This window comes from Palaemon carinicauda, unplaced genomic scaffold (assembly GCF_036898095.1).
Source record: "Palaemon carinicauda isolate YSFRI2023 unplaced genomic scaffold, ASM3689809v2 scaffold335, whole genome shotgun sequence".
In the NCBI taxonomy this organism is placed as follows: Eukaryota; Metazoa; Arthropoda; class Malacostraca; order Decapoda; family Palaemonidae; genus Palaemon; species Palaemon carinicauda.
In genome coordinates, this window is record NW_027171031.1 from 83239 (window position 1) to 91981 (window position 8743).

General features: G+C 37.7%; 1 long non-coding RNA gene across 2 annotated transcripts in view; it reads left to right on the forward strand.

Annotated features, from left to right (window-relative positions):
- The window catches only part of LOC137636586 (uncharacterized), a 48109-nt gene extending 40771 nt beyond the window's left edge, over positions 1-7338 (forward strand). The window contains exons 3-6 of one of the 2 annotated variants that reach the window (XR_011043159.1): positions 325-536; positions 3223-3437; positions 3935-4061; positions 6364-7338. This is a non-coding gene — a long non-coding RNA (uncharacterized lncRNA). The remainder of the gene's footprint in view (positions 1-324; positions 537-3222; positions 3438-3934; positions 4062-6363) is intronic. The other variant, XR_011043160.1, reaches the window with a different exon arrangement.
- The last annotated feature ends 1405 nt before the right edge of the window (positions 7339-8743 follow it).

An 8743-nucleotide genomic window follows, 5' to 3' on the forward strand; every position in this document is an offset into this window, starting at 1 on the left:
TTTCATCTCAAAGCTGTTCAGTACTGTGTACAGGTTGAAGCCTGTAGCTCTATCCCGACTGAAGCTATGTCGGTTTCGTTAAGAATAGTTACTAAGGTCGTACAGATATTTTGTAAATGGATAACAGCGTGATAGCCTAATGCTTAATTTATAACATAATGTAATTATTTATATATTTTATGTACTATGTAAATTTTGAATAAAGTCTTGGTGCCTAGCAATGAATTTCTCTGAGGTTAGATCAAATTTTAGCATTTTTCAAGTAACGCTATTACGGAAAGGGCTTTTTTTATGAAGATTTATTTTAATTGAGCAATATTCCAGGTAAGGTTGCTGTCACCCCCAAGATGAAAGTGGCTTTTAATCATGACGCCGATGCGATGGAAATAGCCAGATCTTTTCTGGCTGCCCCAGTGGACTCTAAAGACTTGTCAAGAAAAGTATGTGTCTCGTGACTCACCGACCCTTTCTTTAAAGTTCCCTTAGGAACAAGTAAAACATCACAGCTGTTTGTACTGGATGGAAATCCTTTAAAAGTAAGTTGCTTTTAGTTTTTGATTATCTGGAAAGTGTTTTTTTTTTTTCACAAATTGAAGTGTGCTATTGGCTAGAAATACAGGGAACCTTATAGGTTACTTTGAGTGACTGTACTGTATAGGCTATTGTGTTGAGGGTAGGATCAAATCATCTTTGTTCCGACGCTAAATGCAAACCCTTTCGCTCTTTATTAGGGATATACTTCCAGCGATACTGGAAGACTAGACATAATACGTTTAGAGAGGGGTATCTCTCCCCTCGATGCTACTATTCTAACGATAGCAGAGTTCCTTGTACACCTTCGGGGGGAAAAGCTCCTCTCAGTTTCGACAGTAAAAGGTTACCACTCAGCCTTGAGTCTAGTCTTGAAGCTGAAAGTTGTAGATATTTCTTCTTCGTTGGAACTTTCTCTCCTCATGTGAAGTTATGAGTTTACTGTCCCTAGTTGGAAGATAGAACTACTCCTTGGAATGTGGTTTGGGTCCTTCAGTCTCTGAAGGGTCTCCTCTACATTCCATTACGCCAGGTAACAGATTGCCCTTTCACTCTGAAGACGGTGTTCCTACTCGCTTATGACATCGCCCATTCAAAGAGATGGGGAGAGGTAATCCTCAGCTTCAATTCTGATTTCATTGCAAAGACTCAAAATCCAGGGGTAGCAGATCCTAGATTCGATTCCTACCGGATTGAGAGTCTCCGTACCATAACCGATGACACAGATCAACTGTTACTATGCCCAGTAAGAAGTTTTGAGTTATTACATCAAAAGAACATCTGCAGCTTGCCCCCTAGTGTCAGCACTCTTCGTCAGCACGAGGAATGTCAAGAGGAGGATCACGAAGAACATCTGTGTTTGTATTCATAAGGCCCTGAATCCCTATCCTCTTCCAACACATTGACCGAGAGCTCATGACGTCAAGGGCAATGCAACATCCCTTTCGTTCAAATGAAACTACTCTGTGGCGCAGGTACTAGAAGCGGGCATGAGGAAGCATCAGACGACCTTCATTGCCCACTACCTGCAAGACGTAACCCACAGGAACATGGAAACTTTTTCCATTGGTCCTGTGGTGGCTGCACGAGTTGTTTAACACCTCAAGCTCCTTGATGCACAAGTAGCAGAGGGTTGAGGGCATAGGTTATCCGGGATTAGTCTGGGGTGATTGTTCAAGGATGGCTGGCTCTTTCTTTTCTTCATCTTTCCCTCTCTTGAGAAATCAGCACCCAGTATCCTCTGCAAAGCTGACCTCAACTATCTGCAGGTAAACCATTTTCCCTTGTGTAACCTAGCATTGTTTCAATACTTGTTGTGTCCCCATACCCTAACGATGGGGTATTAGGTAATGTCTTGGTAACCTCTGAAGATTCCTATGGCTTGGAAGAACTCTTAGCTAGATTGTCACATTGCTAGTGTCACGAGCACGCAGCTAGTGTAGGCCGCTGACCATGCATAGCACGGGTTTAGCGAGGTGTAGGGTTTCCACCAATTATGTGCAGAACACATAAAGGGGAAAACTCTCGGGTCGAAGCCAAAAAGCCAATTGGCACCGACTTCCACCTTCCTCAAGGGTAAGTCATCCCATATAGATAGCTTTGGTTTCTATTTAGTGATGGAACAAATGACAAATTTGGAAGTAATTTGTGTTTTTCCTAACGATACAAACCTTTAGTTATTTATATAGATTGGCCCGCCAGTACCTGTCCATCTTAAAGTCCTACTTCCTAGAAAATTAGGTTAATAGCTCAGGTGTGTGAGTGAGCGGGGTAGCTACTACTCCCACCCCCCACCCTGCTACTTAGCGGATGGGTGCTTAACCCTCGTTTAAAGTCTCCTCACCTATCCTTCTTAGATTCCTAAACTGGGTTAAGTCTGTTAGGGGTGCAGATATCTATGGTTATCTACGGATACGTCCCTGATTATACACGATATCTTAGGATAGTCGTTCCGGGGGTTAGAACCCCTTGATACCTGACGATAATTCTCTTGTAATATCACTCGCAGAAATATTATACAGTAGGAAGCTGCCGGAAGGATCTTCCATCAGGACGACATGGCTATCTCACCCAAAAATAGATTTTTCCTAAGTCAAAATCCGTTTTCTTTCAGCTTCGTATAAATAGCTAAATCTTTGTGTCGTTATAAAAAATACAAAATACTTTCAAATTTGACATGTTATGCCGATATACGTGATCTTGCGACGAGCTCTGCAACAAAAAGAGCAATTCTATTCATGAAATTAGAAAATACAGTACATACTTATCTCTGATAATGGTATAATGGTATTATACATAGCATAACGAGAAAATATAAGTACAGAAGTGTGATAAACGAAAACATAAGCTATGTTTTGATAACTGTGTTTTCATCTCAAAGCTGTTCAGTACTGTGTACAGGTTGAAGCCTGTAGCTCTATCCCGACTGAAGCTATGTCGGTTTTGTTAAGAATAGTCACTAAGGTTGTACAAATATTTTGTGAATGGATAACAGCGTGATAGCCTACTGCTTAATTTATAAAATAATGGAATTATTTATATATTTTATGTACTATGTAACTTTGGAATGAAGTCTTGGTGCCTAGCAATGAATTTCTCTGAAGTTAGATCAAATTTTAGCATTTTTCAAGTAACACTATTAGGGAAAGGGCTTTTTTTATGATGATTTATTTGAATTGAGCAATATTCCAGGTAAGGTTGCTGTCACCCCAAGATGAAAATGGCTTTTAATCATGACGCCGATGCGATGGAAATAGCCGTATCTTTTCTTTCCTGGCTGCCCCAGCACGCTATCAAGACTTGTCTAGAAGTAGCGTCTCGGGACTCTCACTGACCCTTTCTTTAAAGTTCCCTTAGGAACTCGTAAAACATCGCATCTGTTTGTACTGGATGGAAATCCTTATAAAGTAAGTTGCTTTTAGTTTTTGATTATCTGGAAAGTGTTTTCTTTTCACAAATGGAAATGTGTTATTGGCTAGAAAAACAAGTAACCTTATAGGTTACTTTGAGTGACTGTTCTGTATAGGCTATTGTGTTGAGGGTAGGATAAAATTTCAAGCTTGCAGCAAATGTTTTTATGTTGAACAGGCTGATATAAGTCTCTTTTTATAGTTTACATATGAAATTTGTTTTAATGTTACTGTTTTTAAAATATTTTTATTTAATTGTTCATTACTTCTCATATTTATTTATTTCCTTATATCCTTTCCTCACTGGGCTATTTTTCCCTGTTGGAGCCCTTGGGCTTATAGCATCTTGCTTCTCCAACTAGGTTTATAGCTTAGCTAGTAATAATAATAATAATAATAATAATAATAATAATAATAATAATAATAATAATAATAATAACCAGATAAAAATGATAATGCTTGGATAGCTTAATTCCTTTTCTATTGTATTACAGAATGGTGTGTAAGGGAAGAACAATAGTACAAGCCTATGTTAGAGGCCTTTGACTGCTCTGTTGCAGCTAACAACAAGGACAGAGCTCAAGAAGTGTATTTCTCACTACTGCCACTGACCCTGTATTGGTAAGCTCTCATCAACAGCCATTTTTACACTAAGTCCTCAACTTAAAACTTAATGGGTTCCTAAAAACTGTATGCGAGTCAAATTTTTAAATTTGGTCCTAGGGTAAGCATCATTTAACTTGCGTGCCTACAATTTTCAGCAGCAAAGGTCAACAAATAGTCACATTTCGTATTGTAAGTGTCGTCTTGCTTACTGTATTGAATTACATATTGTTTGATTACAGTACTTCATTATGAGGTTTTGATAGAATAACTGAGATTTTATGATTTCATTTTGGATTTGAGGATAGATGTGAGACAGGCAAGAGAGCGTGCTAGAAATAGGAATGAATGGCGAGCGATTGTGACGCAGTTCCGGTAGGCCCTGCTGCTTCCTCCGGTGCCTTAGATGACCGCGGAGGTAGCAGCAGTAGGGGATTCAGCATTATGAAGCTTCATCTGTGGTGGATAACGGGGGAGGTTGGGCTGTGACACCCTAGCAGTACCAGCTGAACTCGGTTGAGTCCCTTATCAGGCTGGGAGGAACGTAGAGAGTAGAGGTCCCCTTTTTGGTTTTTGTTTCATTTGTTGATGTCGGCTATCCCCCAAAATTGGGGGAAGTGCCTTGGTATATGTATGTATTTTGGATTTGTTTGTATCACCAGATGTCTTTGAGGACCTTCTGAAAGTCACTGTTCTTCAGTAGCTAATTTTTATAATTTTTATCAGGAAAGTTTTTTTTATTTTAAATTCAATCTTGGTAATAATTAGAACTAGTAATCAAGCCTTTAGGCATTCTAGAAATTTTTTAAACTATTCTTCTTTGCTCAATGGGTTAACTACTGCAGTGTAATTGTGCAGTGGCTACTCTCCTCTTGGTAAGGGTAGAAGAGACTCTTTAGCCATGGTAAGCTGCTCTTTTAGGAGGACACTCCGAAATCAAACCAATGTTCTCTAGTCTTGAGTAGTGCCATAGCCTCTGTACCAAGGCCTTCCACTATCCTAGGTTAGAGTTCTCTTGCTTGAGGGTACACTCGGGCACACTATTCTGTCTTATTTCTCTTCCCCATTTTTTTTTTCTTTTTTTTTTTAGTTTTTATAGTTTATATATGAAAGATTTATTTCAATGTTACTGTTCTTAAGATATTTTATTTCAATTGTTAATTACTTATCTTGTAGTTTATTTATTTCATTATTTCTTTTCTGCACTGGGCTATCTTCCCTATCGGAGGACTTGGGTTTATAAATTAGCATCTTGCTTATCCAACTAGGGTTGTAGCTTAGCCAGTAATAATAATAATAATAATAATAATAGGGTTCAGTAAGAGAGGAGTGAGATTACAGTTGTCCTATAGTCCATTTCTTTTAGCGAGGCAGATTTGCACCGACTCGCAGCGGTGCCCTTTTAGCTCGGAAAAGTTTCCTGATTGCTGATTGGTTAGAATTATCTCGTCCAACCAATCAGCGATCAGGAAACTTTTCCGAGCTAAAGGGGCGGTGCAAATCTGCCTCGCTCAAAGAAATTGACTATAGTTCGTTGATAAGATTTTCCTTCACCAAGAAGGAATTTGAAATGTGCCTGCAAAAATATTTGATTGTGTCGATATATTTTTATTTTCCTAGTCAATATATTTACTATTTCCGGACCTCCATGGATGATAAAATTGCTTAATTTCAGCCTATTGCTATTTTTTATATTATCCTAAATATCAATAATTTAATCAATAGATATTCTATACTTGGTAGTTCTGCTGCTCAGAATTTTCACACATAATTCAGTGAATTGGTTATTTCCAGAGTTCTAGTTTTATTTGCTTTTAGAATTACTCTGAGAAGTTTTTTTTATAAATTAAACTACAGTAGGTTAAAAAGAATAATTAGAGTTTGAAAAGTTTTTGGTAGCTTGGATCAATTCTGAATAAAAAGCAAAAAGTAGGAATTGAGAAAGCTTTATAAAATACTTTTAGATAAGATTTCCTAATAAAGTTTTAGAATTTCAATCAAAACAGGAGAGAAAGGACTACTTTGACACTTGCTTAAATAACTACCTCTTGTGATACATACATACATATACCAAGGCACTTCCCCCAATTTTGGGGGCTAGCCAACATCAACAAATGAAACAAAACAAAAAAGGGGACCTCTACTCTCTACGTTCCTCCCAGCCTGACAATGGACTCAACCGAGTTCAGCTGGTACTGCTAGGGTGCCAGAGCCTCTTGTGGTGGTATTTCATTAATGATTTTAAATTGGTTGAAGCGAGATTGATATTCAGTTTGTTTTCTTTTTAAATTCCATTGTCTAATATTGTTTATACTTTCAGATGTCAGACCTTGGTATCTGCCTCAAAACTAAAATCAACTTCCAAGCACACTGAAAAGAAAAAGCAAAACAAGATCAAGGCTGTCAGTAAGCGAGGGTGGGAGCAGACACGTTTGTTCATCACCCGAGCCAAAAGCAAAGTGAGCTAGTCACAGGTGTGAGGGGGGGAGGGGTAGCTAGCTACCCCTCCCTACCCTAGTAAACCCTCGTTAAAATTCTAATGGCTCGTCATTTCAGCTACGCCGAAAGTATTACCCATATTAAATAGCGTGGTTTGTATTTTGGTTACGGAACCACAAGAATTTTGGATATAAGGCTAAAGCAATGGGTCCTGGGAGTTCATTCATCACCCATATATAGGTGAAGATTAAAATGAAAAGGCAGCTAGTGGCCAAAAAGATACTGTACAACACCAAGTAATGCATTGATAGTGCTACTACTTCATTTATGAGAGATTCAATTATTTGGATGTCCTTTCATATGGAGTTTCAAATCCCAATTAAAGTCGAATGTATTCTTCAAGCATTTAAAAAAGAAACAAAAAGTTTACTTTTTACTTATTATAATTATTGCTTACCCATATTAAATGTTTTGAGTTTTTTATATATATATATTTATCAATCCTATTTGCATTTTAGGCTTATATGTACACTGATCAGCTATGCTCAAAATCTTGATAATAAAGCGATTGTTGACCATCTTGATTGGTATAATGACCTGAAGAGGGAGAATCTTTTAACTAAACAGCTCTTTTATAGTATTTAAAACAAGTATGGATGTTTTTCAACTTGAGGTAGAATGTATTATACAGTAATGAGACCTTTATAGAAGAATATTCATTAGTAAGAATGATTTTCTCTTGCCAGTCTTCTATTAAATGTAAAATTTCAGTTATTGTGTAATATGAGTGTCTCTTTCACTGGGGAATTTACCTTTGTGCTGAATTAATAACACTTCTTGAACAGATGTTTTATGCCTCAATCAACAGTATCAAATCTATATATAAATTTTGTTTAAATTGAATAAGTTAATTTTATTTATTTTCATCCTAAATTAATGTAAATTTTAAGCATTTTCTCTTTTTTTATTTTTCCAAACTTCACCTGATGTTCACATATACTTCAAAATCTTGTTTGCTTCCTTACGTTGATGCTTACCCCAAAAGCTAGAAAATTTCCCTGTTTTCTTTCCTTTTAATAGTCTTAATAGCTTCCTGGCTAGTACAGTGGTAGCGAGTTTACCTAGCATTCGCTTGGCGGCAGATGGATCCCCGCCCGGGACCGGGAGTTTAAGCTATTTACTTGAGAGGCCACTGCTGTGGTTGGGCACCATAGTTTGGGGGTTAGGGCTTGCCTGCCTGACGTTCAGGTGAGCATCTATTCTGATAAATCTGGAACTCAAACCAGAGACCTTTTAACCTTCAAGTGTCTAGTATAGTATTGAGACATTTAGACGGCGTGGGTTGGCCCACTGTCTTCTCTATCTGTGTGTCAATCTAAAGAAAACTACTGACATATTCTGTAGATGTTTTTTTTCTTGTTATTATCAATTGTCACATGAATCACAGTCAAAGCTCATGATTGTCATTTAATATTGTTTAATCTAATGCAGAGGGAAATAGATGTTTAAAAAACTTTAACTGGTTTTATGCAAAGCTTATTGTTTGTTCTGGGAATATTATATCTTTTATACAGGATTTGTCAGCCATTCTCAGAGCTTCTACCTGTTTGGAAAAGATGATCAAGTCCTGAATGCATTAATTTTTGTAACTGAAGAATCTGAACATAAGGAAAGGTCAGAGATGGCGATTGATAGACATGTTTGTAACTTGGTGGTAAAGAAAATACCATCTATTTCTCTAGCTCAAGATCCTCAAGTTAGGGCAGTGGATGGAATTTTTCAGTAATAGTGAAATATAGATATGTGATACACCTATTTGCCGAGATTTATTTTGTAAAATCAATTCTATCTACCATGGCATATTCCCCAATTTTGTGAGGTAGCCTTACAAGGGACTTAGCTGAGTTTGGTTGGTAGACTTGAGGTGCTACAGCCCACCCTTCCCCGTTTTCCACCGCAAATGTAGCTTCATATGCTGAGTCCCGTACTGCCGCTACCTCAACGCCCACCAAGTTGACCCAAGATAGCAACGGTGCCTATTGGAACTGCGGCATAATCACTCGTCATTCATTTCTATTTGGAAAATATTCCCCCTTAATTTGAACCTATAGAAAGAATCTCCTTTCAGACATTGACACACTTTATTTTGTTCTTAGCATCAGCTTAAAGAGTAGGCTAGTTTTACGTTGCCTCAGTCCAAGTGGTCTTCAATATAAGGGTATTATGATTCCACTGTTACTGGGTTTCAGAGCCAAAATTGC